This window comes from Gigantopelta aegis, chromosome 3, assembly GCF_016097555.1.
Source record: "Gigantopelta aegis isolate Gae_Host chromosome 3, Gae_host_genome, whole genome shotgun sequence".
Taxonomy (NCBI): Eukaryota; Metazoa; Mollusca; class Gastropoda; order Neomphalida; family Peltospiridae; genus Gigantopelta; species Gigantopelta aegis.
The window spans coordinates 78,275,740-78,284,852 of NC_054701.1; the positions used below are offsets into that span (position 1 = coordinate 78,275,740).

Sequence of the window (9,113 nt, forward strand, 5' to 3'; positions counted from 1 at the left end):
CAATATGGTGCCCTGGCGTTTGGCTGTGCCTCTCAGACGCAGCTTAGGAGGTTCGATGTAGTATATGGCAGGGCCCTTAAAATCATAGTGTGTGTGTGGGGGGGGGGGGGGGGGGGAGGGGCACTGTCTGTACTTCATATGACAGCGTCCTGGCTGAGCTGGGGGTTGTGCTACTAGCCCTGAGAAGGACCAGGCAGGGCTTGAAATATTTTAATAAAATCCGTAGCCTTGTGCCTGATTCTCCTATTAACAATTTAAAACCAGAAAAAATAAATGCTACCAGTGACAAGGACAGAACTATAGTATCCTACTTAAATAAATTTGCCAATGACTTTGGAATTGTCAATCTGCCAACAAGTAGAGCTAATATTAATTTTGAGTTCCCATGGCAGATTGACATTCCAATAGTCAATTGCCACATCAGAAAAGAAATTTTTAAAGTTGAAAATCCAAAATTTTTAAATATTATTTTTAAAGCAGTTGTTGGGGACTTTTACTGACGGATCAAAGGACCCAATTTCTGGTTAAACAGGTATAGCCTTTATTATCAAAAATCCAAAAAGTTTTGACAAACCAATAGCCATAAGGGCAAGGCTATCGGATAATTTGTCAGTTTATACTTCAGAATTAATGCCCATCCTGTATGCTCTGATGTGGATAAAAAAATATTATGAAATAAATAGCCCCGATAGTTATGTCATTTTCTCTGATAGCCTTAGTGCCTTGCAGGCTATCGGGGGCTCCAATACTGTCAGACCGGAAATTATTAAAAAAATATACAAATTTTACAATATATTAAATATTAAAAGGGTAAAGGTAATTTTCGAGTGGGTCCCGGCTCATGTGGGTATTAGCGGTAATGAGCTGGCTGACGAAAATGCCAAAAAAGCCTTTTAGACACTGCTATTGGAGTGAGTTAAAGGGACATTCCCGAGTTTGCTGCAATTTTAAAGATGTTATCGACAATTAAAGACGTTTTAACGATTCTAATTACATATCAAATATATTTTTCTGCATAAAATATTACTGGCTATACATTAAACATGTTTCTGATCGTTCTAATATATGTACTAGGTTAAATTTCATTTTATTTCCTAAAATGTTATTTTTTCGTACGTACGAAATTATTTGAACACAGAATCCAGTTTGGACTTTTTACAAATATTAAGACGATCAGAAACACATTGAATATACAGACACTGATATTCTAAACCAGAAAATATATTTAATATGTAAGTTTAATCGTAGAAATATTTTATTAGTCGGAAACATCTTACAATGCAGCAAACTGAGGAATGTCCCTTTAATCATAATCATAAAGAAATAGAAACATTAGCTGAGCCACACTTTGGTAACTTGTAGCAAACCGAGTGGGACCACAAGACCAGAGTGTGGCATGCAACCATTAAACCAAAGACGATTACCGCTGGGCCAGTTTCGTTTAATGTTAAAGCTACTAAAATTATAGCTCGTTTACGTATTGGTGTAACTGCAGCATTAAATAATATAAAATGTATTATTAAAAAATCCAATATACCCAACTGTTGTGTGTCACTGTTTGGAAGATGTAAATTACTATTTATTCGAATGCACTAAACATAATGAAATAAGACTGAAACTGGCAAAGTATTTTATAGATAATAATATTAAATTTAACGCTATTGATTTATTAAATCCACCAAAAAGTCACATAAAAGTAATAGACAGGTTGTTAATCGCCTTTGTGTACCAATAAAATATTAGAATTTAATTTATATTTTTGCATTTGTTTTAGTATTGCCTTATGGCTTTTTACTATGGTATAATACATTTGTATTTTATAACTACTTTTGTATATTATTTTATATTTAATTGTCACTGTCGGTGGCTCTTTTGGTAATAAGATAATACATCCTACCTTGTTGGTCTGATTTCTATCCCTGTTTGGTGCGTTTGCCGAACTGTCTAGACGGTTACTAGTCATTTCGTACCAAAGTCATTTCGTACCATCCATTTCGTACCATAGTTTATGGTCATTTCGTACCATAGTCATTTCGTACCATAGTCGTTTCGTACCATAGTGCTTTGGTCATTTTGTACCACAGTCATTTCGTACCATAGCTATTTCGTACCTACTTTTTACCATCTCGTACCATAATGTTTGGTCATTTCGTACCATAGTGGTTTCATACTCTGTATCTTATTTTTGTCATGGTATGCCACTTCTTTTTATTGTTTACGAATAAACGTTGACGTGTAAACATACCTTGTAAAGTGAGCAAAGGTTTAAATGAACATATGTATATTGCCACTGATGATCATTCATATGATACGAGACTCACCCCCCCCCCCCCCCATCTTATATAGGCGTACGTCCTTACCCACTGTCGACAAATTCTCTGCCTATGCTTGCCTTATTGCTGTTGGATAAACAATCGTTATAATCAACAGTCACATCACCATGGCCTTTGTTTATTTTATAAAACCATAATTTGTTTGTTTATATCTTCGTGGATAATTAATGTTTTTCTGAGATCAGCTTGTCTCAGAAGATCTTGATATGTTATTCTAATACAAAGTGATCGTTGGTAATTAATATAATGATGAACGGCAACGTTTCAAGATAAAAGTAATAAAAGTAATATATAATCCTTTTCTTGTTATTTGTTTGTTTGTTTCTTTCTTTCTTAAGGGTGGGGCTTCAATATAGCTGCATTAGCCTAATGTTTATTTATTAAATCAGTAATTCGACATTTTACTATCAATCAGTCAACTAAACTGCACAATAAATTATTGAGGTACAAAATGACCAAGGTACGAAATGACCAAGGTCCAAAATTATCAAACAGACATGGTACGAAATAACCATGGTACGAAATGACTATGGTACGAAATGACCAGGGTGCGAAATGACTTGGGTATGAAATGGTAAAATTGGGTACGAAATTACTATGGTACGAAATGACTATGGTACGAATTGACTGGTTACCGTCTAGACAGGTCGGCCACTTTGTCTCGTTTCAATGTCATAACCTTGGACTCTCGTCTCTCTCTTTTTTTTTCTTTTTTTTTCTATTTACAGTAGGTAGTTATACTAATCTCTACTGGATACTGGCAATCACTACCTGTTTTTAAAGGGACATTCCTGAGTTTGCTGCAATTTTTAAGATGTTATTGACTAACAGAGACTTTTTAACGATTGTAATTACATATCAAATGTATTTTTCTGCATAAAATATTAGTGGCTGTATATTAAACGTGTTTCTGATCGTTCTAATATTTATATTAGGTTAAATTTCATTTCATTTCCTAAAAAAGATTTATTCGTACGTACGAAATTATTTGAAGACAAAATCCAGTTTAGGCTTCTTACAAATATTAAGACGACCAGAAACACATTGATTATACAGACACTGATATTCTAAACAAGAAAATATATTTAATATGTAAGTTTAATTGTAGAAATATTTTATTAGTCGGAAACATGTTACAATTCAGCAAACTCGGGAATGTCCCTTTAATATATAATTCTCGGGCTGTCGTGCCATCTCTCACGAATTCTTGCCGCGCCTGGCCGGTTTACCTTTCTAATTTTTATTTTTCTCCCGGTATTTTAATTTTTTTTTAAATATAAAATTGTGTAATTAATGTCTATTTCTAAATTTATGTTTTTATAAATGGTGTCATAAGTATGTATGTTTATATCTGTTAGGGTCAGCTTCAAGCTTGTATAAGGGTGGGGTCAGCATGGTCGTAACTAGCAGGGGGGCAAGGGGGCATTATAGAAACTTAAAAAAATTCTCTTCTTAACTGTTTAAGGAGTTTTAGACTATTAACTACTCAGTTGCACCCGTAAGCAAAAAATCCTAACTATGGTCCTGGTCTGTTACCTAACAGTAATGCACCCCCCCCCCCCCCCTTCGCCAGCTTGGCCTATATATCGTCGCGTGAGAGCCAGAAGGACTAAGTGCATCAAAATATATTATAAAAAAGCCGAGATAATGAAGGAAAACTGTTTTTCTTGATCAGTAGTTAAGATGTGGAATTTGTTTTAATGACAATGACAGCTGAACACATTTACGATTTCTTTGTGTATTTGAGGTATTTGTAGCATATTAGGTGTTTTAGTTATTTGCTTAAATAGTTGTAGTTACGACAATTATTCATGATTAAATTAAATGCGTCATTTACGACCAACCGTATATCAAGTAAATTTAAATATTTATTCTGAAAGAACCATCACTTCTAAAACATTTCAGTTTTGCAAATCACATATTTATTTTTAAAAAGGAGAAAGCTTGTAAATCGAAAATATTTAGAAGCAAACATTCAAAAAGGAATAGAAGTAGAAGTACGTATTAATAAAATCACCGCTTAAACAAAATATTACGTGAAAACAGTTATTTTACTTTTGTTAATAATAATACGACAAATAAAATCACCAATAGACCTCTTTCACATTCCCATTGAGCATGTGCGCGAATAGTACCGTCCCTTGCCGAACTGGACGGTATCGAGGCTATATACAAATTGGAGGGGGGGGGGGGGGGGGGGGGGGGGGGGGGGGGGCATGATCGACAGTTGTCATGAGCGTCGTGAGTAGCTTCGTAGGAGCTGTGAATCTCTAGAGACTAACGTACATATTTCGTATAAGATGTTAAAATGGCTGCGAAAAACGGTCTACTAAAGTTTACATCGGAATGGTTTAAGACCAAAAGCAGTGAAACATTAACTTAGACGAAGTCTCTGGAGCCGCCTGTCAAGGGTATTTTAACAACGCAAAATCAAAAGATTCATATATACAATAAAATTAACTTTAGTGGAATTTGTTTTTTACTTTTAACAATTAGAATTATAGTTAAATACTCACGCCGATTTCCAGTGATGTTTACTTCTCCACATGTATCAGTATTTAAAATTTTATAAAATATACCTCCCCTTGCCACTAAAAACAACAACAAAACCCCAAACTCACATAGACCTTTATCACAGCTCTATTTTCATTAAAAAAGACAGTTGTACAACTACTAATCAGTGTTACATGTCTATCCATAAATTATTTATTTATTTATTTATGTATTTATTTACTTATTTATTTATTTATCTTATTTTATTTATTATTTTATTTTATTTTAGTTTTACTATCATTTTTATCAGATACATACAACTTCACTTGAAATAGAGAATAATAAACGAGTTACCAGTTATTATCAAATTTATGTCCCGAGTGAAATAAATTTCAGTTGTCATGAGCTTTAGCGAGTGACAAATGAAAATTATTTCACGAGGTTGACTTATCTGTGGCTGTATAAGAGTGAATGCTCTGTATCTTGGGGATGACACTGACTGACTTCCACAAGTCTCATACAGGGGATTTTGTGAAACATTGATCCATGTCATTTTGTGTTACTTCCTCAACTTCAATATTGATATTGCACATTTCTGCAGCCTTAACAAATGAACTTGCATCCTGTACAATCACTTTGCGGGTTTGAACACAGCATTCAACAGTACGCTTAACAATACCACCAATCCCATCAATGGGACCTTTACCATGGAAAAAAGCAAAAATTCCATTTCACTGTGATGCCGAGTGTTGCCTTGATTGTCGTCAAAAATCTAAATATTAATTTGTTTTTGAACTGTGATGCTGCTCCATCACTAAATATTTGGATGGTCGTTACATCAGGGTTTGCTTTCAAAACTTTGTGAATGAGAAGTGTAATATATGGAACAACAGTTTCTTTAAAATGTGTGAGATTATCGCTGGCAAACACACACGATTTCATACCACCAACAGTCCACACAGCGGATGTGAATAATGAAACTTGTCTCTGATGCCAGTGAGCAGACTGGATTTCGTCAGCATACACACAGGTATAATTCTCTGAGAAATCAACTTGAAGTACTGCATGTGATGGATCAGTTACATGTTTTACTTCCTCAAAGAATGACGCCTGTTCCCTCTTTACATGGGAATGAATGAGACAGTTTGGTAACTTTGACTTCAACAATAACATAGCTTCACCTACAGTACCCTGCTGAAGTTGTTTCTCAAACTTTGCATCAACCTTGACCCACTGATACCATGAAGCTTCATGATCTCGGATTATTCTGGTGACCTTCGATTCAAATGCCTCAATAAATAGTTTCCCATCAAAACATGTTTCACTGTCATTATTCATGCATGTCTTTGATGTTGCATCACAAACACATCGAACAATGAAATCCTATGAATATGGATGAAAAACATTTGCGGCCTTCTTGGACAGACAATCAAGAATCATAATGATATTCTTGTGATATAAACAAAGGCACTGGTTTTTTGGCATGTCGGCTGCTGGAAGTACGTGAATAGGATGAAGTGCAAAACATTTTGTACGCCCAATAATGACTGCAGGGTTATCTTCTTTGAAACATGAATACGCTTCGCCGATTGACATTGTCAGGTGGCGTTTCTGAATTTTAATTTTTTTTCTTGTTTGATTTATCAATGATAACATCCCTTTTACCCGGGGCTTGTCGTGAGATATCATCTCTCTCGAAAAATCTGCAGACAAGACTGATGGTTTCATCTGGCAATTTTGAACATCTGTGGCTGGGTGTAGGTTTCGGAATCAAAGTTTCAATTGTAGCCAACTGACCGACAACACTTTTACGCCTCCTTGGACTTTTTGGAAGAATGGCTTTAACTCGTGCAACTGCTTTTCCAAGTGCTTGTGCAGATTTGTATACTGGCACCTCATTCTGTGCGTTTACCAAATTGTTCAGTCTGTCTTTCTGACGTTGCCTGCATAGCTTCACACGTTGCCTTTTTACACAGTCTTCTCCTTTTATCTCTTATTCGTTCCTTGTTGAGATAATCAAGTTTCTTGTTGGGATCGCTGCGAATTCTTGCTCGGTATGCAGCTATTCTTTCAGCTGATGTCTACACCACTAGAGCATATTGATGTATTAATCATCGGCTAATGGATGTCAAACATTTGTATTTTTGTAACACATAGTCAGAAGAAACCCGCTACATTTTCCATTAGAAGCAAGGGATCTTTTATATATACGTTCCCATAGACAGGACAGTACATACCATGGCCTTTGATAAACCAGTCGTGGAACACTAGTTGGAACGGGGGAAAAGCCCAGTGGTAGACATCCACGGAGGAGGTTCGATCCTGCGACCGTGGCACCTCAAGCGGGCGCTCAACTGACTGAGCTAGATCCCGCTCCCTTAGTACCATAATATAAAAGTAAAATTTAAAATATTTTAAAAAGGAAATGTTAGGTTTAATGTATAATGTATTGTGTTCTCCACTGATTGTCGTCTTCCCCATTCAGAAAGGAAAATTGAAAATCAATCATAATTATTAAATATTCAAGAATTATGCTGGGTAGAAAATGTTATTGGGGAGATAGGTGAAAATGTAACATTAAAAAAAAATGTCTTAAAACTGCTTATTATGATTATTATTATTATTATAATAATAATGTAAAATAGGTACTTACTTTGAATACATGTAGCTTGTCACTGGTGCTTTCTGTATGCTAGTCCGTGTAATAGTGAATAGACTGCCTTGGTGCATCATATTATATATCATTATCAATTTCACCACAGGTGTTTGGTTGACACTTTGACACTGGTGACATCAAGATGCACTAGTGACCAAACCTTACTTGAAAGTTTTAATGATTGACAAGTGTCACCTTCAGGACTTACCAAAACAATATAATTTGAAAGAAACATTAAAATATACTGAACTGACATAAACTGCCTCGTCGTTGAGTGTTTAGATATTTTGTAAAAGAATTCGGCCAATATAACCTTTCATAATTATTATATTGTACTCTACTTACATTTTTTTGCTTAGAATTATAAAATGTGTATAACCAATTCATTTCGGATCATGCTAATGTGTTATAGTAGATCAGTATGGATTTTTGCACACAGTACTTTCATATATATCAGTTTATTTTTGTCTTCCAAACGCCATTGTTGATAGTAAGCTGCAATAATGCAAACAACTATATACATTTATACATAATTATGAATTGAAAATTTATTTTTATGATTTTACTTAAGTAAAAACTTAAAATGACATAATGTGTAACACCCGTAACATTTCAAATATGTAACACCCGTAACACTGAAAAGTCAATATAATTTGACAGATAATTCCTGAACGCATTTGATATTAATAGTAATCAAGAAAATAAAGAAGAAATAAAATATTGTGTTTCTACCATCAAAACTAAATAATATAACACAACTTGTCATCTTTTTCCGTTTCGGGTGTTACATTGGTCGGGCTACATATTTATGGTCAAATTAAAAAAAACGTAAATTACTGACATTAATAAAATGTTCTCATGATAAAGTAGCAACAATAAACATTCTTTAATGGTATAAAATAAAAATGTCAGGCTTTATTAGAATCTCATGGATAAGGTATGAAGTTTGGCTCTTTTTCACGTGTTTAGAAATCAGTTTGTGGAATGGTTTTGAAGTGTTGTATACCAAACATGTAAATAAAACTCAGCAATATTTTATTAGGTTTACATCCCCCAGAGATACTCCTTCCAATGCCAGAAAAAGTTTGATTATATATGACAATTTTAAAAATGGCCCTATGGGGATATATATATATATATATATATATACTAGTATATATATATATATATATATATATATATATATATATATATATATATATATATATATATATATATATATAGAACCCCTTGCCAAACAATGAGATGACACCGGTTACACTCGAGAATAATACACGAACTTTTGTTGCGAAATTTGCGTTAACAAGTTGCATTAAGCTGTGGTATGCATGTAAAATGGCCTGGTCACAGAGCCACGACAAGAAACCGTTTGTTTCCAGTCGTACCAATGTATTTATAATAAATGATACACGGCATACTTCTCACACCCCACAAACAGGATAGCATACACGACGTCCTTTGATGGATCATTGGTTGGGACGGGAAATAATCAAACGGGCCCACTCAGGAGGATCGAACTTTCAGCATATGGAACCTCAGACAGACGTTCTTGTTACGTTATCCCGGTCATTTAGGGACTTTTATATGTAAAATCCGATTTTCGTTTTCATTTGAGTGGAACTCTCAATCCA

The 9,113-nt window shown here is 34.5% G+C and overlaps 1 protein-coding gene across 2 annotated transcripts in view; it reads right to left on the reverse strand.

Annotated features, from left to right (window-relative positions):
• LOC121369119 (succinate-semialdehyde dehydrogenase, mitochondrial-like) overlaps window positions 1-1,969 on the reverse strand; it is a 49,707-nt gene extending 47,738 nt beyond the window's left edge. Inside the window, exon 1 of one of the 2 annotated variants that reach the window (XM_041493980.1) lies at window positions 1,898-1,969. The gene's annotated coding sequence lies outside the window, so the exon portion shown is untranslated. The remainder of the gene's footprint in view (window positions 1-1,897) is intronic. The other variant, XM_041493981.1, reaches the window with a different exon arrangement.
• Window positions 1,970-9,113: the final 7,144 nt, after the last annotated feature.